The sequence below is a fragment of the Pieris rapae genome, chromosome 1 (assembly GCF_905147795.1).
Source record: "Pieris rapae chromosome 1, ilPieRapa1.1, whole genome shotgun sequence".
Lineage (NCBI taxonomy): Eukaryota > Metazoa > Arthropoda > Insecta > Lepidoptera > Pieridae > Pieris > Pieris rapae.
The window spans coordinates 10,498,145-10,524,745 of NC_059509.1; the positions used below are offsets into that span (position 1 = coordinate 10,498,145).

General features: G+C 32.6%; 1 protein-coding gene across 3 annotated transcripts in view; it reads left to right on the forward strand.

Moving 5' to 3' along the window:
- Positions 1-1,816: 1,816 nt before the first annotated feature.
- LOC110994311 (homeobox protein prospero) overlaps positions 1,817-26,601 on the forward strand; it is an 81,401-nt gene continuing 56,616 nt past the window's right edge. Inside the window, exons 1-2 of one of the 3 annotated variants that reach the window (XM_045628635.1) lie at positions 1,817-2,177; positions 8,461-8,506. The gene's annotated coding sequence lies outside the window, so the exon portion shown is untranslated. Of the gene's footprint in view, positions 2,178-2,424; positions 4,869-8,460; positions 8,507-26,601 lie in introns of those variants that run through there. The other 2 variants (XM_022260868.2, XM_045628641.1) reach the window with 2 other exon arrangements.

Below are 26,601 nucleotides of genomic sequence, written 5' to 3' on the forward strand. Positions count from 1 at the left end.
GGCAATCTGAGGCTCCATGGGCGGCGGCATCACTTAATATCAGATAATTCTCCTGTCTTCAGTTAAATTTATTACTTATGAAATTTATTATTTATTAGTTATTTAGTTTAGTTAAATTTTGAAAAGTTTTTATTACTAATTATTTAAATCAAATTTCCTACCATGGCACTGGAAGAAATAGAAGAGTGATGTGTTTAATAAAAAAAAATGTTTTATCCTTTCAATAGTCATGTAAAAAATCCCATAAAAAAATGCTGGAAAAGAACACATAAGTGAGCAGTGTTGACCTGGTAGCTTCAGCGTGCGACTCTCATACGAGACTGTCTATGTGCGCATTTAACATTCGGTCAAACACAAGTCAACAAGTGCATCAAGCACAGGATCACCTGTTTGCCTATTAGATTGAAAAATGATCATCAAACAGATACACAAATCTGAGACCTCATAAGGTTGCAGCGCCATGAATTCATTTGACTTTTTAGTTACACATAGTCTGTCCTATAATTAGAAAATTTATAATATGTCGTGTTTTAAAAACATAAAAAGCAGTGAAATGCACAGGAAATTTAAAAAGTTCGATTTAATACAACCATCAATTCTCAGAAATACGCACGCAAATATTTGCTACGAAACATTGTAGCATTACTCCTACGCACGTAGCACTTCGTAGCCGTAAATTTACAATGTTGTAGCTGATCTCAAATTATTATTTGTTTTATTTTTTAGATATAGTAAATATATAATGATTGCACCTATTTTTTTTTAAATTGCAAGTTTACCTTTTATATCAAACAATATCATAATCGCAATTAAACGATACTCCTAACGCCATCTATTATCAATATCTAGAAACATCTTATTAAATAAAATACCTTTAATGTAAAAACAAATATTAAACTATTTTCCCAATATCGATTGCCAATTGTCAACTCAGGTGTTAACATTCCCGAGTAGTAACAATGTATGTTACATACACGCCAATTCCGTGACATGATCAAAACGTCTGTGAAAAACCAATGAAAACCAAAAAGAAAACGTGAACGAAAATGCCCGTTGAATGCCCAGCGAAGTGAACGTTGCACTTTCACGATTAAAAAAAGAGAAAAAAAGCAAAATAAACTACGCGTTAGAAATGAACCAAGCAATAGTTCCAATTTGTATCGCAAATAGTAGGTGCGCTGGTGTCGCTCAATTTAGTTCCGCTATCCACCGCTGCCTCTTACGGCAGCACACATTACAAAATTATAATGTACTGTTTTTATGTTTATATCTATAACGTATTCTATTTATATTTCAAGCTTAAAATTTATTTTTTATACTATAATTGTTTGTTTAATTTACTAAGGTATACATAACCATTTAGAACTTTTTGAACGAAATTTCATCGCTTGTTTTGAAACGTTTTAAAGTAATACTCGCGTTCTTATTTTAGAAACTTTTTAGTTGACGCCGGTTAGCTGTTGATTTTCTCTATTTGTAGAAATGCGTACATATGCGGTGGCCACGAGCCATAAAAAAACATCTATAACCGTCGATCATGTGATCAGTCGACAGATCGAAACGGGTCAAGCACAACAGGTGAGTTGCGGAGCGCATCAACTAAAAAATAAAATATCGAAATGCGAAAAAATAATAAAAATCAGCAAATATAGTAAATTGAAAAAAGAATAGTGCCGTCCCTATCGCACGCGGGCGTTTCGCGGCTAGGGATCTCTTTCGTGAGTGCGCACGTGGTTTTCGGCGGTCCCGCGGCGGGCGCCAGAGGGGCGGAAGGGCGCGGAGGGCGACTGAGGACTAGAATGCCACATCCCGTCGCGGCCCATGCCGACCGGCTGCGTTGCCCGTAACCTCCGATTGACCTCATTTTTTTTTCTTCAATGTAAATATTCGGCTCGTTTGCCGCATAGTCTGTAAGCGGTATTAGTTCCTCCATCAAGTTTTACAATTTTATTTATTTTTCTTACGTTTGTTAATCTCAAAATTTAATCGGAAAGTGTTCAGGACTTTTTGTCGTACTTTTAAGTGAAAAAACTTAACGTGTTTGTGTATATTTAGAAACTTTGTACAAAGTAATCGGTTTAGATGTTGGATATAGCTTATTTGTGATGTTCTTGGGATTTTTAGATAATTTAGCGTAAGTTCGTGATTTTTGGAAGAATAGTGTAAAATTATTCCAGGTAAATGTGTTATAATGTATAAGTGTTTATTTAAAAGTGTTTTATTTGTGTATTAAGTCGTGCTTTTTATTCTTTATTTTTTTAATATCTTTTTAATTGTTTGAAATTTTTGTTTGATTGAGTTAATTTAGTTAATGTTATTGACATTTTAACTTTAAAAAAAAAACACAAAATGTCAGAAATTTTTATTAGAAAATGATTCTAAAACAATAGAATTAAAAATATCTAACTCATAATTAAATCTGAAAACATATCATTAAAGTTCATCGTAATTTTGGAAAAATCAATGAAATGATTATCATGTAAATCATTCTTATTTTAAAATCATTGCTTTAATTTCCAAAATGTTTTGGATTGTGCGGACTAAAAAAAGCAAATCTTTTTTCTACGACCAGCTCTTTTTTGAATGACATTTCTAAACTTCCTGTAAAAAAAAGCACAGGCAAATAAAAAAGTTGCTGTAAAAAACGAAATCACAGATTTTCCAAATCGATGCCTCGTTAAAATCAAGAGGTCAGTGACCTATCTCTGGACCGAGGAGAAAGAATAATTAATTTGATTGTTTTTATTATAATTTTAGATTGAAATTTTTGGTTTGGTGAATTATGATTTCTGTATAGATTTAATTGCAATTTATGTTTTAATTATTTTGCCTTTGTTAAGCTGTAATTAGATTTATATTATTGCTATTACTTAAGATGGTTTTATTCAATCTACAAAAGTTTCGTTTGTTAAAAAAATATGGATGAATTTTGGTTTACAAAACCAAACTTTTGGTCCTTGTTATTTAAAATGAGAACGTTAACCTAGAATCCCAGCAAAATACTTATAGCTTTGTATTTAAAACCACAGAACTTTGTCTTAATAAAACAGACGCAAAAATTACTAAATCTCTTATCTGTGGTCCGTATTTATAACACGTCTGTTTATTTCAGTCTAGCAAGTAACATAACTGCCCGTTAGTCGTTAGACACAGTTTCTAAACCCTTAAAAATACATCGTAACAGAAACGGGATTTGGCACAAGCTATGACTTCCATAAGTCCAAACCGAACTGATTTTTGACGTACCGGAGTCAAACTTAGTGCTTAGTTTTGTTAGTGAATCTTTAGTTTATTCGCAAATATACTTACACTATCCTTACAGTACTATGCCAATATAATAATGACGAAATATATCTGAATATATACAGTAAGTTAATTAAGTAATTTCAAAATTAAACCAGTGTTGTCTTCAGCGTGAAAATCTCAGCTGAGGTCGCAGGTTCGATCCCCGGTTGTGCATCAATGGACTTTCTGTCTATGCGCATCTAATTTTTGCTCGAACGGTCAAGGAAAACTTCGCGAGGAAAGCGGCTTGCCTTAGACCCAAAAAGTCGATTGGGTGTGTCAGGCACAGGAGGCTGATTGCCCATTAGATCGAAAAATGATCATGAAATAGGTACATAGTAGCCCAGACTCAAAACGGTAGCGCCATTTATTTTATTTTAAGTTAACTCAAAAACCTTAAAAAAGACATCAGATGAATCAATCATAAAGCTGACATTGAAATTAATTGCGTGAAATGTAAAACATATGTTGTTATAAAAATAAACGAATAAAAATATTCTACCAACGACATTCATTATTATGCATAAAATGCGTTTTAACTTTTAAATACGTATCTCTCATTGATATTGTCGATGCCGATTACGCGGATTTTTTGCGAATGATTGAATTTTATTTACAATTAACCCGGCCTCGGTATCGCTGAGAGTGAAAGTGACGATTAAATGCCATTTAAAAATAAAACAGCCCGCCGCCATAACACAGAAGTACCGATAATTTATTTTTAAAAAAGTATTGTTACATTATCGCTTTGTCGAAAAATTTTAATTCCCACTTCATACCCATTGTCCACACAAGTATTGCGTTGTTTACGGGTTACGTAGCTAAAGTTCGTTACATAGGAAAGTAAGGCGTGAACAAAAGAAATGTCTTGAAGGTTAAGAAGCCGCCCAAAGAAAGCTTGAGTATTGCGAGTCCCGGCCCGCCTAATTTGTCTAAGGCGGAAAAATCGCGCGCCGATTACAAGTGGCTCGTAACGAAGTCGGCCCCGCGGCGAGAGAGGCGCGGCAAAGCAGGCTGTGGGGTAGTGGCGGGGTGCGCGGTGCGCGGGGCGAGGGGGGGAAGTAAGCAGGGTGGTAGCGCGGTGGGCCGCGAGCAGTCTCAGTCGTCCGTCTGAAGTCGCGGCGGCCGGCCGGGCCGCGCGGCGCAATACACGTTCCTCGTGCTCTTGTGATTGTAAATTTAATAAGACAAAATTAAAATTTAAAAATTCTAACCGCGTCTAATCGAAGATATTTTTAGGCTAAATTTCCCCGATTTTTTAAACCTTAACTGTTGGCAGTGGATAAAAAAGTTTTGCTAAATTTTTAATATTTACGTCGGTTACATTTGTAAGAGATTAAAGGTTTGGGCGTTATTGAAAAATATTTTTATTTAAAGTTTATTTTTTTTAAATAGCGAACGACAAGTGAGCATTTGATGATAAAATAATGGATAAGCGTTGAATTAATATTAAGGATTTAGAAATAATTATTTGAGACTGGCTGCCGTATACTTTTTAAGTGTAGTTTAAGTTTCGGACAATTGTGATTTTTATGGACTAAGAATTTCGCATAGTTCCGGACGTAAATAACCATTGGACCAAGGTGCCTAATTTCATATACTAAGCTATTTTCTTTAGTTTATAGACTTTTCTGTTTTAGTTAAGTTGCTCTGTAGTTGCGCTTCCGTCGGATACGTGTTTTTGCTGTGTACTTATATTTATTGTTTAGTAAGTGTGATGTAGTAGTTAAGTTAATTTATTGTTTATTTTTTATGTTGGTATTTCAAAATAAATTATTATTGTTTTGGTTTTCTTTTTTTGTTTTCTTCCTTTTAAGTGGCTGGACATAATGTGAAACTCCACCAAATATTTATTTTAATTATTATCTACGGTAAGGAGTAATATTAAAATATCTAGCATTTATATATACATGTTATTGTTATTTTTTTACGATAATTCAGTGTGTTCTATATCTGCAATTATCTCTACTATTTATTGTAACTTAGAAAGTAATATAAAAAATATTGTAAGGTTAAAATATACACCCATTTCAATTTTATCGGTAGGAAAGTTTTATTCTATAATCATGGCAAGGTTTCTAACCTTCCCTTTCCTCTTATCTATAAAATTATCAAAGAAACATACGCGATCTTAGGCCAAGAAAAATTATAACTCTTTTATTATCATATTCCTTAAGTAGTGTATATTTTAAAACACAGACTACATCAAAAACTTTTCTTTGTGTTGCATAAGTCTCAAGAAACAGTTCTTAAATTACACTGCATTCAGATAGCAATTCTTACAGGCCGTTTGCCAGGTAATTAATTAAATATATAAAAGAAAAATCCAATAATGTCAAAGATTTAAAACGTCAATGTCAATTACAAGCGGATATATTTTCTCAATATTAAAATATTAAGAAATATTTTCTATTGGTAATTAAAATATAGGTGCGAATGATTGAGTTTGATGCAGTGGCGCAGTTGGTCATAATATACAATGCGTCTCTTGAAAAAGTAATTTAAACCTCAAAAAGATTGTTTAGACTAACACCACTTTCAACGTCTAGTCATCTGAAGTGTCCTCCCTACCCTAAGATTACGTTTCAACACTTAGGTACCTCTAAGTATGACTCTCGTATGTCAAAAGCATTTTAGACGCAGGACTTCGATTTCGCCCTAAATCATCCCCTAGATAGTTAGATTTATAAATCTAAATATTCAGCCGGTTAGTCTATAATAATTCTCGTAAATTGTTTTTGTAGTTTTCATAAAAACGGTGTAGTATTTCTATTCAAACGCATTGCCTATACAATATACCGAACACGCCCATTTAGATTAAAAAACATTGTTTTCAAATTGCCGAAAAATTTTAAACTAAAATTGAACAACGCAACATTTGCTATAAAATTTTACCAGGCGTTTTCAAATTCATGAAACAAATAGTACAAATTTGCATAACGTCAGAAAATTAAAAAGTATTGAAATTTTTTTTGTTCTATTTAAATATTGCAATAAAAATGCGAAATACTTACAAAATACTAGGTTTTATATCATGATTATTTCAACTGACATCTAACGTACAAATTAAGAAGCTTAAATTCTTACAAGTAAGTTCTGGCGGTACACCATAGATGGCGCCACAAATCTGCGCAAGCGCACAGTTTTATATCTTTGCTCATAGGTGGCTCTTTTATGCTAATAATTTCAAGTAATGAATATAAGTTTTAAAATTAAGAAATATATTATAATAAAATAGGAAAACGTTAACATTAATATTTAGCAAAGAAATTTACTAGGTATTCGGTAATAATGTTTTTTGATACTAAACTCTCCCAAGAGATGTCACCACTTTTGCCTAAGCAAACAATAATTGTGAACAAAATCAAATATCACTTGCGTTGAGCGTTTTTAATTATTTAAATATATGAAATTATTTCCAGATTTGAATAACTGTACGTAGGTATTGTTTTTGAATGGTTACTAGGAGTAGGTAGGTGTGTTAAGACGTGTGTGGGTGTAAACTTCTAAGAAAGGGGGCGTGGCAAGACGCCAGCGGAAATGGCACACGATTGGTTGATTCTTTTCTTAGAATTTAGTTATAAATGTTTGCCTATTCTATTGTTATATATTGACAATACATAAAATAGAAAACATACCAGATAAATATAAAAAGTTACATTTGATTTTAAGAATTTAAGAACATTCATTGTCAAAAAAACCAAATTGATAAATTAATTTTAATTAATAAATATTGCTCTTTGAAATAATTATATTAATTTGTTTCTTTGTATGTGGACGCTAGTTTTGGTTGGTCATTTAAATTTCATTTGATTTTAAAAGATTTAGATTCAAGTAATGGTTTTCAACATTTTAGCTTCTTATAAATTATCCTTACCTTCTTACTTAGATAGAATCTTCCCTAGACATTTTAATTTGGAATCATCTATGCGGCGGTTGAACAGGAATCTCTAGGACAAACGTGCCGTCTATTAGGCCACAGTTCTGTATAAAAAAATATATTAAAAAACCTTTTTTTATAAAACTTTTTAAAAATAGAAAATTTACAAGCTTGGTGGTAATGTGCACATAGAAACTTGCTTTACTTAATTTTGAATTTCGAACCTATACTTGGAGAACATCTCCAAGGTATAGCGGTTTGTAAGTGAAGTTGTAAGTTGTAGCACCTTATACCGAAATAAACCTAACATTAAAAGTGTATTTAAAAACATAAAATACAACTATACTTCAACTGATTAGGACGTAATTCGTACGAAACCTCAAAAGCAAACTATGCATTCGAACAATGAGCGTAATTTAAAGAAGTATTATTTATAGCGGCCAATGGGAAAGTAGGTCATAAGACTCCCCATCTCGAGCTTAGTGGGTGGGTCTAAGACGTGGGCGGGGTTAAAGTTTGTATAGAAAGCTCTTTGGCAAATTTTGTAGGTATATACACAAGTATTGATTAGTTAAGTAACATTAAACGTAAAAGTTAGAAGTAATGCCTTCGCTAAGGTATTCGTGATTTATCTACGTTTACATATCGAAGCAAAGATAACATACAAAAAACAAAGTAACGTTTTTGTTTTGTTACCTTTAATTCGTATTTTCGTCAATAGATGTCGTTTTTGTATTCATATTTAATTTTTGTACACTTAAAAGATTTTTAGTATTTCACCGGCCAGCTTTAATGACTAATAAATACTTTACTTAGTTTATTTTACTTAAAACAAACATTACTAAGTATATATCTAAGTCTGTATCTTAAACGCTATTACAGCTACTAGTACATAGCTATTACGCATTTACGTTATATTCCAGTGTCATTAAGAAATTGGTTAAACTGTTTGCCATTAGACGATTATTGATTTTTATAGCTTATTAAACTACATGAAGGTAAAATTAAGTTGTTGCAATTGGTTAGACTGGAGTAAGTGTGAACTTCGAAAAAGATTTTTAGGTCTGGTGGATGAGAAAATTAGATATGAATTATTAATTTAATGTCGTTACTTTGTATGGAAACTAATATTATTATTAAGATTTTCTATTTAAATTAAATTTTCAACAATATATTATTATTAAGGCTGAAGTTAAAAATTGAAAAAAAAACTAATTTTATTATTTAGAAGAAGATAATATTATAAATATTACGCCACTATATTGTTTGTTTGATGTGAATTTACTCTTTTACAGATTCTTCACCACTGGACAATCACACAACGCATATTTTCTTTAAAAGGTAAGAAAATGTAATTTCATAATGTATATAGAGTTAAAACTTCTTAAAGGTATTAAAACAAATATATCTATTATTTGACCTATCGTTAACTGCGGTCATAGTTGAGATGTTGAATTAAGAACGTAGTGTCTTAAAAAACAATCTATCTATTGCCACAAATCTGGTATTCATTAGGAAAATGTATTGTAATACAGCGAGGAAATGTTGCCAGCGATAGATTTGACTCAGAGTCCAAAAATTTTTAATTTGTTTTTAAATTTTCTATTTATTATTTTTTATTGTTATTATTATTACGTAGGTTAAGAATATTGTTAATACCAGTATATTTGTGTTTTAAAAATAAATAACTATTTTTTTAAATATCTCCATTAAACGATACTATAAGAATTAATTATTATTATTATTACAAATTTGTTTAAAGGAATTTTACATGAAAGTTACAAACATTAGTAGTAATATAATTTTAATTTTAATTAAAAAAATACGCAAATAATCACTAATAGAATAATACATTTTTTGTTCAATAAGTATTCGTTTTTGGTATCATAAACCATGATGGCCATACAATAGGTGTTTTTCCTATACAATTCCAGATTTAAAACCAGTTATATACACTACTCGTACAAAATCATTTAATTTCACAGGAACCGGAAGCTTTTTTAAAATATACTGACCAAATTAATAGCTTTGAGCTTAGAAACTCAAAGCCAAGTAGTCCTTTTATTTTATAATCAAGTCAAATGTAAATTTTTTATTCAATTTAGAATGTTTTTAAATATTATGAATCGTTGTTTTATACAAACCGTCTTTTTCAAAGGGAAGTGAGAGAGCATAGATATAAATAAAAGAATTTTTAGTAAAATTATTCGTTAAGTGGCCAGTGTAGGTCCTAAGTGGGCACTCAGGTATGCTAGATAATATTTTGCATAGACTTATTAATGTAGACAGATTTTTATCTAGTAATTGAGTACTTTATTTAATACAAAAGCTAATTAAATTTTCTAGTTGTAGGTGAAACGTTTGTTATTCTTTGTTCACTCGATGTCTAAAATATCTTGTCGGTTCCAGTATGAATTGCATTAGTTCATAAATCAAGATTAACTATCCAAATGACGTATACAAATCTTTAAAAAATCACTGAAAATCTAATCTTATTCTAAAGCCTTCACAAAAGTGTACATCATTAAAATAGTTTAGGTCATAACGAAATACGTTACAAGTGTCGCAGAAATCTAAAACTGGCAACTGAAAAAAAAAAGAAAATAGTAAAAAATAAATTTCACAGAGTATAAAGGTGTCAGCGGCGGTAATGATCGCTAAGACTCCGCTTCATCGCAGTTCTTAATTCCGAACGTTCCCTTAATGAGATCTACCTTCGTGTTGCGCACAATAGGACGCCATGCGTGTGTTTTCTTTTTTTTATTTTTCTAAACCGATTCAAGGACCGCGCGCATTCAACCAGAGCATTTAAAAAGATGCAGTTTAAGTAATGGAGCATGGAGGTTCTGGAAAATGAGGTTGCATACTTTTTAATTTCGTTAGTGGGTTATTGTTTAGTACGTTCTTGTGTGCTCTATGTTAGGACTTGTCTATTTTCTTTTCGATACAAAAAAATTGTATTCAAGTCGGCTAAGTCTACTTTTAAACCCTTTCTCATTTTTCTCAAAGAACGCATACATTTTGTTTTATTCAGATACATTACAATCTGAAAGGTTTTACAACTTCCATTAACAATGTCCGTTAGAAATGACGTTTCAGTTTAGAAAGTTGCATCCATTGTACAATTTAAAATACGAAAAGTTGCGTACCAAATAGTTAAATTATCTAAAGCAAACAAACGATTTATACAGCAAAAGAATGACCCGTTTGCCACAGATAAAACACACAATCCCCGCTAATTAAGGGCACACACGTTGGTAAAACATGAGTTTTGTACATTTAGAGTTGCAACCGGTAAAAAGGAAATTTTAAAAGGCGCACAAATGCTGAAAGACTGCGAGTCGCCTCTCCATTAAGCCGTGGAGTTGTAGAGATGCGACTCTGCGATTAAAGACTTAAGATACCGTTTGTAATTATACGTTAGATGCGGGCTCGTGATGGTATTATGTAAAATGTAAACCTGCAATGATGTACTTAGTTAGATCTCTTTGCGAGTTCTGCCCGCCTGGTACATTTATATGTGAGCATTTTGTAATCTTCATAATTAATAATTAATTATATTATATATTGATTACATAATAAATAAATAGATCGTGAGCGATACAACTTTTTTACGTTCTGGCCTCAGATTTCTCTAATAGGCAAGTACGTGATCAGCCACCTGTGCCTGACAAACGCCGTAGACTTTTTGGTTTCCTCACCGTTCGAGCGAATGTTCAATAATCATATAGAAAGAACATTGGTGCACCGCCGGGGATCGAAGCTACGACCTCAGGGATGTGAGTCGCTCGCAGAAGCTAACTCTGCTCATACATACGTAATATTTTTACAAACAGTTAAAGAAGTTTTTAAGTTGACTCACTAGTGTTTTATGGCACATTTAATAATACATTATCTATAGTTATGTATAGAAATTGAATTAGTTATGATAATGTATGAAATTTTAGTGTAAATATTTTTAAGAATGTGGTTTAAGATGAAAAGGCCTTGAAAGAGAAAAAGGCGAACAAAGTGCTCCTTTGCTTCATCTTGAAATTAGATTGGAGCGAGAGAGGTAGAAAACTTCGGTAAAAAGGCGTATTATAAATAAAATAATGTTAAATACTTGTATAGATAAAGCATAAGAACAGTACTCAATGTGGGGCCGAATTTTCACTGTATACAATTGCAAGCGATGGCCCGGAGTACCATCTCTATCTAACTTCTTGGAGCCATAAAAATTACCGCCTAATTTCAGTTCGAGATGTCAACGCCAATTACGATGCTGTGGCTTTAAGAAGAGTGTCTTCGAAGGGAGTAGCGACATGTTGATAAAATTCGATTTGTTCCACACTTGGCAACAAATGGGAAGAAATTTTAATTATCAGATTCTGGAGCGACGGAACTTTCTTGAAACTTAATTGCCTGGTGTTAATGTGAAAACTTTAAAACTTGCCTTTATCATGAGTGACGACGCGTGAAGTGTTGGCACCTAAGTTGCCGTGTAACACTTAATATGAAAACATACAGACATACATATGGAGCGGTACCGAGATTATTTTAAAGAATTTATAACACGTTCCAATTCTCTCTTCAATCATGTCTGAGCGTCTCGGTCAGCAAGAAAGCACCTGCGAACTATGTGTTTCCACCGGTTTCTATCCAGTGCCTCGCTTATGACATGATGATTCTTTCGCTGGATCGGTGGATCTGGTTGGTGAACGGCCACAATTTTTTGGCTTAGCCACGATCAGTTTCTCCAAGTTTTTATCTCTTCTTATATCCTCTTTAATAAATTTAGCTTAAATTACTTATTGGCATTAAGTCTCGTGATGTTCTATGCTATCTTTGTGTCATCATTAGTTTTTATCTACCCACTCTTCTCTCTTTTCTTCAATCCCATTAATGGAAGTAATTAATTTGCATATTTAAAATTATTGAGTCAAGTGGGCATTGGGCCTTGTTTAAGCGTGCGACTGTCATACCAGAGGTCGTAGGTTCGATCCCCGGCTGTGTACTAATGGACTTTATTTCTGTGTATTTACATTCGGTCGATTAGTGAAGGAAATCATCATGAGGTAACCGGATTGCTTAAGACCCAAAAAGTTAACGGCGTGTGTCAGGCACGGGAGGATGACTGGCCATATGTATTGACAAATGAACATGAAACAGATACAGAAATCTGCGGCCCAGATCTAAAAAGAGATACTACTGATTTATTTATTTAAAATTACAATTCATTGGAACGAAAAAACGCGTCGTTTTTCTATCAAACTAACGCCAGTATCACACAAAGTACCCAGTATCTCTATTCAATTTGCGTCGTCTCGTGAGTAATTTCCATCTGCTTGGTGTGGAATTTTCTCAGTACGAAACTGCTGAGTCATGTCTCTTAACCGCATTTTAGTTTAACTTAATTGAATTCAAGGCTAGGATAATAATAAGCACTTGTCGTTATACAAATACAGTACTAAAATACACTTTAAGGATTGAAGATTTCAAATACGCTTTTTAATTTAATAAAACAATCTACTTATTTAGATTTCTGCTCAGAAGGGGAGTGTCAATACTTAAAAAATGTAAAACCAGGTGCTCATGAGCAAAGACAGATGGTGGTGACTTACTTCGAAAACATGTTACGCGTGCATACAATACTTGAACAATAATTCATTGAAGATGCATATTTGGGGTTGAGGGGCATAGCAACACTTTACACGCTTTTGGATTTATATTACAATTATATTATTATTAAATAGTGTATCTTTGTTTACATTTAACAAATTACATAAATAAAAAAAATAAAATATTATAATAAATAAAAAATTTAAATAGTAAATCATTTTTAATATAAATGGATGTGGATACTGGATAGTGCTTCTCTAAATTCAAATATGGAATATACTATTTTGATTTTCTAAATTCTAAATAAGGACGCTACATTCCAAATTCAAATAATGACCATAAAGTTCTGGGTTTAAATGTTTTGTAAAATTTTTAAGCGCCATATCTTAGGTATATGAAGTGCCTTACTACATTAATAGAAATTCACAGCATGATAGTCAATTTATTTTCAATTCAAATATGGAATATAGGTACTAGAATATCACAAGGATTTTATGAATTTAAAGTTTACTTTAATAGAAAAAATAATATGAAACTGTAGAAGGTACATACATTCTAAATTCAAATAAATTCAAACTGCATTAATAGTACTTAATAGTGTAGCTCTAAATTTAAAAATGGAATATACTGGAATACTACAGTGATTTTCTAAATTTAAACGTATGCTTACATAGCTTAGAAAACATGATATGAAATTATAGAAGAAATACATATTCTAAATTCAAACATGGATGATGCTAAAAACCACAAATTCTAAATTCAAATGTGTTTTCTAAAATATTTAAGCGCCACAGCTTATACGAAGTGACTTACCGCAATGTGCATCTTTAGAAAAAAAAATAATCGGCAGAAGCTTTGACGAGGGCGCCGAGTCGCGTGGCCCGCCAGGTGTGCCCGCCGTCCCCTCCTGTCATCTCTTTATAATAATACTTATTATTACAACTCCTTATTATTTCTTGTTTTAATTGTGCACCCGACTTGCCTTTTACTCCTTTTGTTCGCGTTTAATGGTGTTTATTGTTTTGTGTTTTTTTATTCGTACGCGTGCCGGCTGCGTAAGATTTTTCAAAGGCAATTTAAATTTTGCAATTCCATTTTTGTTTTTAATGGGGGCAAGAAAACGAAAAATCCGCAAGTTAATTCTCATTGTTCTACCGTGATTTTCGTAGATCTTTTCAGTACAACTCGTTATTTTTGGGGTAGTAATTAAATTCATTTGGCAACGGAATATGACCTATTACAGGATTGTTAAGCCAACAATCGGAACAATGCAATTAGAACTGTTTACTTAACTGATTATTAAAAAATATTATAAAAAAATACGCGAAACATTTATTAAATTAAAAACGAAATCTGAACTGCCAAATTGTTCTGGTGTGATTCAAAACATTAATCTCAAGATTGGTTACTAAGTTAGATTAACAAATACCAATGAAACCGCGTGAGTTACCGCAATCTCATTAAACTAACCCTATTAAGATCACATTTGAACCCGATTTTAACTATTTAAAGATTTGTGAACTTACTATACATACACATACCATTTAACATTACGAGCCTCACTTAAGGCTTATAAGTAATTTAAAAGTAATCTTATTTACTGAAACATACATACAGTATATAGAAAAAAGATTTTTGTAAAGAATTTACGATAGCAAAAAGTTAATTTTATCTACATAGTACTCTACTTACATCACAGCATAAACATGATTCGCCAGAATGAGACGAAGAACTACAGTTAAGCCAACGGCGGATCCAGGGGCATGGAGGTGATGACCTCCCCCTGAGCTGGTTCCAGGACTTAGGTGGACCACTAATTGAACATAATGATTTTATTTCAATACTTTGTCACCATACAGATTTTATGTAACTACATACCTTCAATATTTCAATAATTTAATATAATAAATAACTTTGTATGATGGCAAACGTAAGTTCTTGACTTGACCACGACTAAGTCACCCTTCCTGGCGCCAATATAAATAAAATATAAAAAGTACCTTAACAAACCACTATTACATTAACTTTACTGGGAAAATAATTCCTAAAGTTGAAATTAAAAGTTTTTGTTCGTACGAGCTTTATGAAACATTTTAAGTTTTCTTAACTGAAAAAGCTAAATGCGTCTTTTAAGCTTTAGTGTTCACATACCATAGAATGCTATGTTGGGTTTAAACATAATACCTAACTACTTATTACATGAATCTTATAAAAGTCACTCACTTTGTCGGCGGAAGCTTTGATGCTCATTTGGAGGTGAAGGCTTTAGAAAAATTTAACGCTCTTCACAGAGTAGAAGAGATGTAGGTATATAACTGATAGTTTTTGTGTCAAGTAATAGTGCGTGAGCTCTTGTAAATTCGTAATATAACATAGTTGTTCTCATTAAAAATATATAATATTTAAAAAAATATTGAAAACACAATATTTAAGTTTCAAACTCAAACTCCAAATTTTTTTATTCTTATAGGTACCAACAACATTTGAACGTCAACAGAAAAGATGTTAAATGGATTCTAAATTAACATTTACAACCAGTTCGCTAGTCAGAGGCGTAGAGATGGCAAGAAGAACTGGCAAGAAACTCTCCGCCACTCTTTTTAATCGCCAAGTATTGAATCATACACATTGTTTGAACTGCAATTAGTAGCATACTCGGCAATTATTTTAATCTCTTATATTTGACCCATATTGTAATTAAACAATTGTGAATATTTATTTGTAACTTTCGCGAGAGTAAAAAACCCGAATCTCGACACTCGAACAAAAAAATAACGATGTATTGAAATGAAAGCACTTGATACAATGTTGAAACAAAAGGCTAGTCCTTAAATATGTAAAAATATCAGAATAAAAAAAATTGATTGTCGAAAATAGAGAAACGTAATAAACTAAACAAACGTAGGGCTGTCAAACAAACCGATAACTTTTTCAATTCGGCTAAAGTTTCGTTCATCGAATATCCGTTCAATTTTGAAATTAACCTTATACATTTCTCTAATATTGACTTGCTTCATTAAGTTAAATTCAATTACCAAGGAAATTTATGTAAAAATTAAACGCATGGCGCTAAAACCTTTTAGATCTGAGCATCAGATTTCTGTATCTGTTCCATAATCCATAATCATTTCTAATACGCAAGTATTTAAGTGATTAACTTTCTGTGTCTGACACACAACGTCGAAATTATTAGGTCTAAGGCGTGCCGGCTGGTGCACGTGTTGAATACCTATATAGATAGAAAGTCCATTGATGTGTAATATAAGTAGCCGGGGATAGAACCTACGACCCCATGAATGAGAGTCACTCGCTGAAGTACTGCTCAAAATACTAAGAAAATCAATTCATGCTATAATTATGTCTGTATTATTATTTCAATCTTGTCTAAGCCTTTTCGAGCAATTACAATCCTCTGACTGCTTTAGTGTGAACTCCTGAACTACTGCGAAAGGGTTTTAGAGTAAAATTTAAAAAAACTACCACCACCACAAATCTAGAATAAACAGTTAACAAGGTTTCTCTAGAATCAATAAAATATACGCACAACGGACCAAATAAGCGACTAAGTGCGTAATTGTCCAGTCTAGAATAAACGGTAAAACCGGAAGTTAAAAAAAATATTAGAAAACACAGCCCTATACAGATAATGTATATTAAAATCACGGTTCATTGGCCTCTTCAGTGCCTCCTGCGCTGCAATGTGTTCCTGTGTGCCTATCAACAATATTGGAAGTAACATGACACTATGATGGTCGAGGGGAAGATTAGTTTTCTAAGGATTTAATCAGGGTTTATGTAGCCAATGTTGCGTCTATTCATTTAGAACCTTTTTCTTAAGAAACTTTTTGTAAAAACTGCACAGAACACATACAAATATGTGGCTCACTACTACGCGTATTCCTGAAGTCATCTGTTTTTTTTTATTATCTAGCCAGACGTTTAGACTTTATATTTTTTTGTTTCGTGCTTTTTTATGGTACCTTTAACAAAAACCTTATTTTGTGAATAAATAAATAATACTTAATACAAATATTTTACTTGAAGATACTTTGATTAATTCAGATGCATTTTTTTAAAATACCATAAAAACAGCAAGCTCCATTTCAAATGGAGATAATGATTGATGTGAAAGATGTTCCATATTTAATACGCTAAAAGATGCTTGCAAATGTTGTGAAAGGTGTTCCTCACGCGCACATATGCTTCCATTGACAAAAAATGATCCAAGGTGTTTTGCGAACCGCAAAATCAGCTTTTATTGTTTTTTGTTGTGATATTTGTTTATCAGTTTTTTGTAATAACCCTTCATAGAACAGTTTTTTTACAAAAAATATATATAGGCAATTACAGAAAAAATTCAAAGGGGTGTTTGATAAAAAATGAGTCATCGCTACTGTTTAGAGAATTTAAAACAATAAATATTATTGAGTTTCAATTTATCTGATGAATAAATCATGTAGAGATCTTAAAGACTAATTCCAACTCTCTGAACTTCCTTAGAATTTGTATCCATTCCGTAACAAAATTTATTTAAATTTTCCATCTATACCCATTATCGAGTTTTGATTTTCGTTCCCTCATATGAGAAATTATTTTTTTCGTTACACTAACTTAGCCAAAACATTACAAACCTAACCTGACTAGTATGCCCCACTAGTACTAGCTATACTAGCTTCCAGGAAATTTGGTACCAGCGCTACAAAACCAGCTTAGGGTAACACTACTTAACAAATATCCGATACGATACGATAAACATCATTAGAAACCACGCCATATTATCACAATTTGCTACCGATAAAGCTACAAAGCTAATTTGCGTATAAACAAAATCAGATATTTAACCCTCACTGCTATTAAGAAGCATATGTCATGCTTGCCGGGGCAGAAAAGACCACTTAAGGATTAAGGTGGGCACACAGAGTAGCGTTTTTGAGTACTTCCAATGCTAAGAACATGCGTCAAGAGACTCGTTTATGAAATTATTAAAACTGCAATGGGTTGCTGATTGAGGGGAATTGTGTAGAAGTTATATACTATTTGTTTTAATACGAAATCCATTAAACTGAAACATATAAAAAAAGAGCGTACAAATTCTTAAAAGGATTCTATTATATATATTTATAAATTTGCCAAAAATATAAAACATCAGTGGATCTATGGCTTTTTTAGGTTTTGGCCTCGGTATCTGTTTTATAATCTGTCAATCTAATAGGCAGCCTCCAATGACACACGCCATTGACTGAGTTTGACGCAAGGTGGTTTCCTCACCATGTTTTCAATCACCGTTAAATGTTAAAATGCCAAACCAATGGACTTTTTATGTTTAATTTAAGATCGAATCAATTAATAGATTTTAGTCAAAAAACCTACATGGCAGAAATATGTTAAACAAGCTAAATCGCTAACCGCTACTCGCTTGTTTAGGTCGGCACCTTATTGTTTGTGTGTCTTAGGAGGGTTAAGACGTTGGGGTTCGTAGGGCTATCACTCGTGGTTATGGTGTTTACACGCAAGTAATACCGTTTACACGCTAAAATGGGTTGAAGAATTTAACAGGTGTAAAGATCGGCCGTAATGCTATAGTTTAATGATGAAATCGTATAAGACCTTATGTACCTGAATCACTTGAATGTTTAGGTGAATGAGTGTGTGTGTGTATAATATACTGTCTATTAGAATGTGGAGAATTGTTATAAGTTTTTTGTTTTCCTTTAAATTATACGAAAGTTTGAGCTCAGACTTATCAAATTGACTAGCTTTATATTACAATATGGATCGATTTACTGTCAAAATTACTGTGAAAACTGTCAAATATCAGCTGTCCAATTGTATTGACAACTCGTTTTGTCGTTTGAATATATCGGAATTTAATAAACCTTGTAACAACCCTATCTCAAGTCTGAAGATTATCTTAAACTTTCTTAAGACTCCACAAATGAGCCGCAACTTCTAAGTATCTTTATCCGTATTCTCACTCTCGGCTAAACGTTGAAAGCTTATGGTAAGACTGTTTTGCCCCTTTTATTTAATTTTTAAGTGATAAGGCCGCTATATTTATACGAATATCAATTGCTGGTTACTTAAACTGTTTAAATTTCGAATCAATCTGACTTAGGGTCGAAGTATACATTCAAGAAAAGAGCTTAGCATTCTGAAAATGCCGGCAACGCGAGGCATTTGGTATCATGAGTGTCCATGTGGGGACATGGACACTCATGATGCCAAATGCAAAAATGGACTATTGAGTATTTTTTATTTATTATTTTTATTGTACTATAAACACTATAAATGCAAATAAAAAGTTCTCTGTAATTATAAAAAAATACACCTGGAATCAAACCGCATTATATTTATATATACTAAGCTGTAATTGAATAGTATGATAAAATAATGTTTATCGTATAAATCAATCCTATTTTATGATTAATTTAATGCTTCCGGTGAAAGATCTTGTGAGGGATGAACCCTCTCTTACCAACTTTCTCCTTAGACGATAATTACCTACTAACACTTTCTTTTTTTAATATATAAAATAATGCTAAGAAATATTGTCATAGCCAACGCTATTGTTCATATGACAATAGAAAAATTTATATGAGAAATAATCGGGAGTATATAACACAAGATCGACGTAAAAAAGCGCTGACAAAAAGGCATACAATAATAGGGAAAAACAAAAAGCGCCGAGAAACTTTCACACAGCGGCAAATTTTACGCATTATCTAGCACAAATTGCTAGTGCACAATTCTACAATTCCTAGACTATCGCATCGAAAGACACGCTTTTAATAACCGAGGAACGTTGGAGACAATCCTCTTAATCAGCAGCAGACAATGGAAACGGGGCCACGCACATACGGAATGATTAGCCGCTTTGTTGGCGACTGTACCGCGCACTTTTGTTACCAACTGTACCGGCCCCGGAACTTTAGCTCATATGGATTGTGACGCGTCCCACTCACTAATTGCTTGGGCTTTATTAAAAAACGTTAAAACCTATACGTTTCATTCGACTTATAAGCCGATTGCCGCAACGTCAAGTCTCAAATCGATTTGCACATTTCACGCTTCACTTATTCCACAAAGTTTACTTGCTGTGAAAGTTGTCGTTCGATATTTAAGGAAGCTTAATTAAAAAGTTGGCAAAAGCTCATTCCGCATTGCAATAGGCATTCTTACCGCGCGATACTCGACACTGATTTAAGACACGCGCGCAGAAGCGTATACGTAATACGTGTAATTAAAAATAAATCGCGTAAAACACAAAGGCATGGCAGACGCGAGATTTCGTTTTATTGCGAGGGAAAAAAATCATTTCGTTACATAGAAAAGAAAGGCGGGTAAAAAACACAATAAAGAAACAATGTAAACAAGTTAGGGAGTACTTGAGTAGCTCATTACAGGCTGATGCAGCGGCGCATTAGAGTTGTTTGAGGCAGATCTGCGTGGCCACGGCTCGCTTGCTCCAGCCAGCCTCCATGACAAGAGACGCTCCTTTGTTTAACCTATTTCGGTTTAGATTACGCTTTCGCGTGATGAGGCCGCCTTAATTAATTATAATAATGATTCTTTGGCTCCATACAACTAGTTTTCGCTACGTGATATTTTAAGATTATTGTGAGGGGTTGCGTCTCTATTTTCCGTATATACTTAAGTTTTTATTTAATGTAATAAAAAACACATTGCCAAAGGGCTCGCAAGTGCGGTGCTGGGCTTTACGAATTGATAAGCTATTCTCTTGACTGACCCTAAGTCAAATTCGTTGGGAAATACTTCAGTGGGCAGCTGGTGTATAGTGGTGGTGAGCTACAAAAACTACCTTCAGAAACCCTCAGTTGTGGATCGCCGGACAACGAGGTCGATATATGGTATCTACGTTGAAGTACTATTTAATATTTTATTCGAATTTTCGAGAAACAGAAGAAACCAGAATTTGATATATTAGCGGCCTGATCAATTAAAAAAAAAACACATTGTTAAGTTACATTATTGTCATATATTTTAGGAAAGATAGCTTATAACATATGCTGTAGATATAGCATTATATACATTATAAATATTATTATGGCTTAGTGAAATAAATTGAATCACAATTAGTTAAATGTATTGAATACTTTTTGTTTGTTTGTTCCCTTGTGTAAATCTTTTTGTAGTAAAATGTATCATGTATTCCATTTTTGGCTATACTTTCAGTGTATTTCATTGTTATTATATATAATTTATGTTAGTTGTAGGAAATTAAGGAATTACGAAATAAATAAATATGTGAAGATTAACAAATAAAAAACATTGCGGATTTGGACGATATAACGCATTCTATGCAAAAAGAATATAATTTCAAATGATTACATCTCCCACTCAACAAAACAAAATACGTACGATCGTTTCGATTCGCGATTGTTTTGTTATTCTCGTTAATACTCGAATTTAGACACTCGATGCACATTTCAGGTTTTCGGTTATTCATTCCATACGATTTTTTCTTTTGTTAAACCATTTTTTGTTACTATAGGTATTATGTTTTGTTTTGTCTGAGTGCTTGTAATTGTGTGTCGTACCGGTCAGAGTGGCCTTTTGATTGGTTAAGGATTCGTGTTGTTTTATCTCATAAATTCAGTTTTTTATTTATATGGCCATCTTTAATATAACCGAACTGAACAAAAATTCAAAGTAACGTAAACACTATATAACACATTTATTGGGTAAGGATGTGATACATTCCATTTTTAAATGTATAAAAAATAACAGTAAATCTTTAAATTACATTTTTCATACACTAAAATTATATACAAACTAAAAACTCGTATATACTGTCAAAATTCAATAATCACCTGTTAAAAAACACAACAAGACATTAGGAGGCAAGTGACAAGCGGTGAGCGGAAGTAGTCGAGGAGACACGGAAACGGGCGACGCAGTGATTTCCGGTCCGGCGTCACGCATCGGGAACAGACCATAACGCACCATACATTCAATAATTAACTATTGTCGGATTTACAACACAGATATAGTTTTTATATCTAGTGCATTTTTGTCAGTTTTATTCACTCCCTTTCGAGATGTTAACCATTACTTCTAACTTTTTAAATCCAACATATTGTGTGCCATGCCCCATATTCGCCTTCATTTATGAAATATATCTAGAAGTGCTAAGAAATTCAAATTATGGGTTTTGGGAAGAAATTACTTGGAAATTGTAACACATGAGTAAAATTTAAAATATGTAATGAAAAATTGAAATAACAAATATTTATTTAAATTTTTTTTTCAAAAAGCCCACCTTAACATTAAATTAATCAATCGATAAAAAAACCTGTTGGGAAACATTGATTTAAACCATAAGTTTTGATCACAATTATAAAAAACTTATTTTGTTACTAACAATAGATTAACTTGAATGCCCATAAATAAAATTAGTTTACAATTTAATAAAGCAAATGCAAATTGAATACCTTTTTAACACCTGATACAAATCTTATCATTTTGTACTTAATGTTTAAACCTAACATTCATCTTAATATAAAGTAAATAAAATTTATATAACACAGCATTTATCAAATCTACTGATAAGTTTCCTTGCAAATTAAACCCGTATAAACTGAACTAATACTTTTAAGGAGGCTCATCTGACACTCGCCCATGGACACTCTCAATGCCAGAGGGCTCGCGAGTAAATGTAAATTTACAATTAATTTAATTTGTTTTTTTGACGTTCATAAGTGTACATGTTTACCTATATGAATAAAGATATTTTTGAGTTTGAGTTTGAGTGCGTTAACGGACTTTTAAGAATTAGTAAGCTATTTTCTTAAACCCTATATTGTGTAGGTACACGACAATAAAACCTACCTTAAAAACGCTTCATTTCGGAACGACGGAATTTCAGTAGTTCATACTACTTCAAAATCCTCATGATGAAAAACGTACTATATGCGAAAAAACTTTGCTTCGTCATTTTAACTTGGCATACGCGTACTTGTAATCTGATTATAACTAAACTACTATATCCCCCAATCATAATAACATGACATACGAGAGCTTAATAAAACCGGTATGAATTGTTTATAAAGGAAATAACAAGTGAATCACTTGTCGTCTTCTTCATATCGACGTTAGTTCCGTTATGTGATAGCTTAATTATATGTTTTCCGCTCATCTCTTTTGTACTGAGCTTGTGTGCACACCGCTTCCTGTGCTGTGTTGGTGCAAGTGATGAGCGGCGTTTATTTTTATGAGGGGTTATGTTTTTGATATTTTTGCCAATGTTGGTGCATTTTTGGTTTTGATTATTATTTGTATGTGTTTTGTTGTGATAGCATACGGCTCAAGTTAAAAATAATTTATCGTATCGAATCGTATTAATTGTTTTTTTCTTAATTTAATTCTGAGTTGCTGTAAGATGGATATACACAATCCTGGTTATATATCCCAATTTGTTTGTAGGTGCACTTAGCAGAATAAAATTAAACACACAGTTCTTACACAAATATTATAACAGTATATTATTACACATAAATACTGTTTTATTTTGGTTGAAACGTTTCTGGCACTCGTAAATTGAGTCACGTAAATTGTATGTTTAATTGAAAGGGGTGATCTGATTTAAATAATTTAACACGGCAGTGAAATGCCTACATACAACGAAGATTTGTAACGACAAAAAAGGGTTATAAAATGTTGTATAGGAACCCTATGCTATTGCTATCGCAACACCGAGCAGTGTTAGCCTAGTATCGAAGGTTGTAAGTTTGATTCCCGGCTGTACACGAATGAACTTTCTATGTGCGTATTTAACATTCGTTCGAACACTAAAGGAAAACATCGTAAGAAAACCAAAAACTCGACGGCATGTGTCAGTCACAGGAGGCTGATCACATACTTGCCTATTAGATCAAATGATCATGAAACATATTCAGAAATCTGAGGCCCAAACCTAAAAAGGTATCTCCATAGATTTATTTATTTATTATGTATTTAAAATATATAATTAATTATTAATTATGAACAAAACGCTCACATATAAATGTACCAAGCTGGCAGAAGTTGGTAGCGCCACCGATTTACTTATTTATGTGTGTCATTGTGCCAAATTTTGCATCGATAACCTTCACCCACAACGGAATATCACCCCTACATCATTTAAGGGTTTAAATCATCGCATGTTTCACCAACCGATAATAACTGATCCGCATTTCGGTTTAATTATAATTAATTTAGGGTTCAAGCTAAAATGGTAGGCGAAGGTTCCCATGGCCATCTGTTTGTCTTGAGGGTAGAGAAACGCGTGACATTTGGTATTTAAACGTTTGTTAAGGGTTTTTTAATAGACAATTTCATATTGGTCATTATCATTGTAATAGAGACGATTAGGTCATAATAACTAAGACAATATCACACAGTTAATAGATACCATCTTATGTTAGGACTGTGAGTCAAAACTTAGTGTTATAGCAGCCGTATTTCAAATCAGATAGATTAAAATCTTCTGCCACATTTACCATGGGAATTGTTAAGTTAGAATACAAAATACAATCCGTATGACATCGACCGGACGGCTCGACTAAACGTTTCTAAAGGCAGTTTTGCCGTGGACAACCGCGAACCAGATGCTCATTCGACTTACGCCCGAAGCCAATAATTAATCCACAAACTCAGATTTAAAACAATCTGAGATCAGACCGTGACAATCGATCGATGTCCTATCCACAGCCATTTCCTCATTCAGCCGTTTCTAATTAATAGTTACAACGATTGGTTATAAATTTCCAAAACCATGCACTATTTAAACTAGTGGCAATTGTAGTACTAATTATAACTGTATATATATTTTAACTTTTGTTTATTTTTTTCTTGTGATCCTAATAAACTATCTTCCTTCAGTATCGAAACACCTAATGGTGTTTTCAACTATCTCTCTCCACGAATTTCTTTCTAAGGTTTCTAATTCTTCAATTTTTCTTAATATTTAGCAATTCATTTAACACGTGTTATACCTGATATCAAAAAAAAAATATTAAAGATGACCTACTTGATATTTGCACCTTTCGCCGAAGAAAGAGTTCTTTACAAATAACACCTTGTCGACATATGCACCCGCATCAGATTTTTTGCTCCCTATTCTTAATTTCGCTAGTACTCAATGGTTTGATATGGGTTAATGTCCCCCAAAAATCTATCAATATTAGAACACATTTAATGCTTTTAAGACATTTATTTGTCAGTCAATCAGCCTGCGACTCTCATACTCTCGTTCGTAGGTTCGATCCTCGGTCACCAAAGGACTTTCTTTCTATGAGCGCATTTAAAATTTGCTAGAAACGGTGAAGGAAACCATCGTGAGGAAGCCGGCGTGCCTTACACCCAATACGACGACGTTTGTCAGGCACAGGAGGCTCACCTATTTGCCTATTAGATTGACAAAGGATTATAAAACAGATAAAGAAAACTGAGCATTATAGGCGCCACTGATTCTCATAAACATAAACATTGTTATGCTAAAAAATTGATTCAAATATCTTTCTACTACAAATTAAAAAAAAACGACTCAATACTTGAGTGAAACAGTAATTAATATTAATTTGATAATGTAATAATATATTTTAATAATGTAATGTTATGTGAAACACGTTGTAATGGTTTAGCTCCTTACAAACATTGTGTAAAACAAAAAACTTGGCAATTAAAAGAGGCAGCAGTGTTTATTGCCACATAGTTCTTCTTTAACCTACGCCCTTGATTTGAAAACTGGCAGTAAATGTAAAATTTAAAATGTATTTATTTTTTGACTTTAATATTGAATAAATGATTTTCATTTGCTTTGATTTGGTATGATATATATATCATATTTACTATATTAATATATCAGACAAATTTGCAGAATATGCCAAGATTGTACCACCATAATATTTTGTAAAATATTCTTACAAATAATTTAATCATAAAAATACGTCTACTAGTGGGCGTTGTAAAACTTCTGTTCTAAATTCAAATTCACAGCGTGCTATTAGTGTTCGAAATTCAAAATTAAGATTACAGTGGTAGCTTTGGTCTATTGTTCGAAATTTCTATTAAAGCCTGCTAAACACTTCTCTGGGGTCGATGGATTGTGACGAATAATAATAGGAGAAAGGGGTCGCTTGCACCTTGACGGTGGTATACCAAAATGTCGCGTGCCCGGTGCACATTGATTGCAATCTTACTCATCCGGATATAATTTACACCTTGTGTTTACATCTGGAGACATTTACGGTTTCACTTGAACTGTTTATAAATTGTTACAAACATATTATTTATTATTAACGAAACGCGCACACAGAAACACAAAAATAATTCAAATAAAAAAATTACTAAAAATAGTTTTTTAAGAATAAGGTTTTATGTGTGTTTGTTACTGGACCAGGCTGAGCATAATGCTGTAGAGCAGACGTGTTCGAAAGCGTAGGTCAATCTGACAGAGACCACTACAATTAAATTGAGTCTCAGACACAAAAAAAAGTATTTAATAATAGTAAAAATAATAAAAAAACTATATTAAAAATAACAGTATAAGTAACGAAGTCTTGGAAGATTTGTGTGTAGTATATAGTAAATAAAAAAATAAGAATAATTATTACTTATAAACTACTACAACAAATAGATATAAGTAATTATTTTTGGGCGGATTAAAAACTAGATTTCGTGGCATAGTAGTAGGCTGACTGCTTTCAAGCGATCTCTTCCAGACAAGATAAAGTATATGTACCTATCATTTAAATAATTTTATTTTCGATTCCAAAGTTTGTTGGGCTTTTTATCTTTCTGTCACGTTTATATTATATTTATGAGTATTGTGGTGA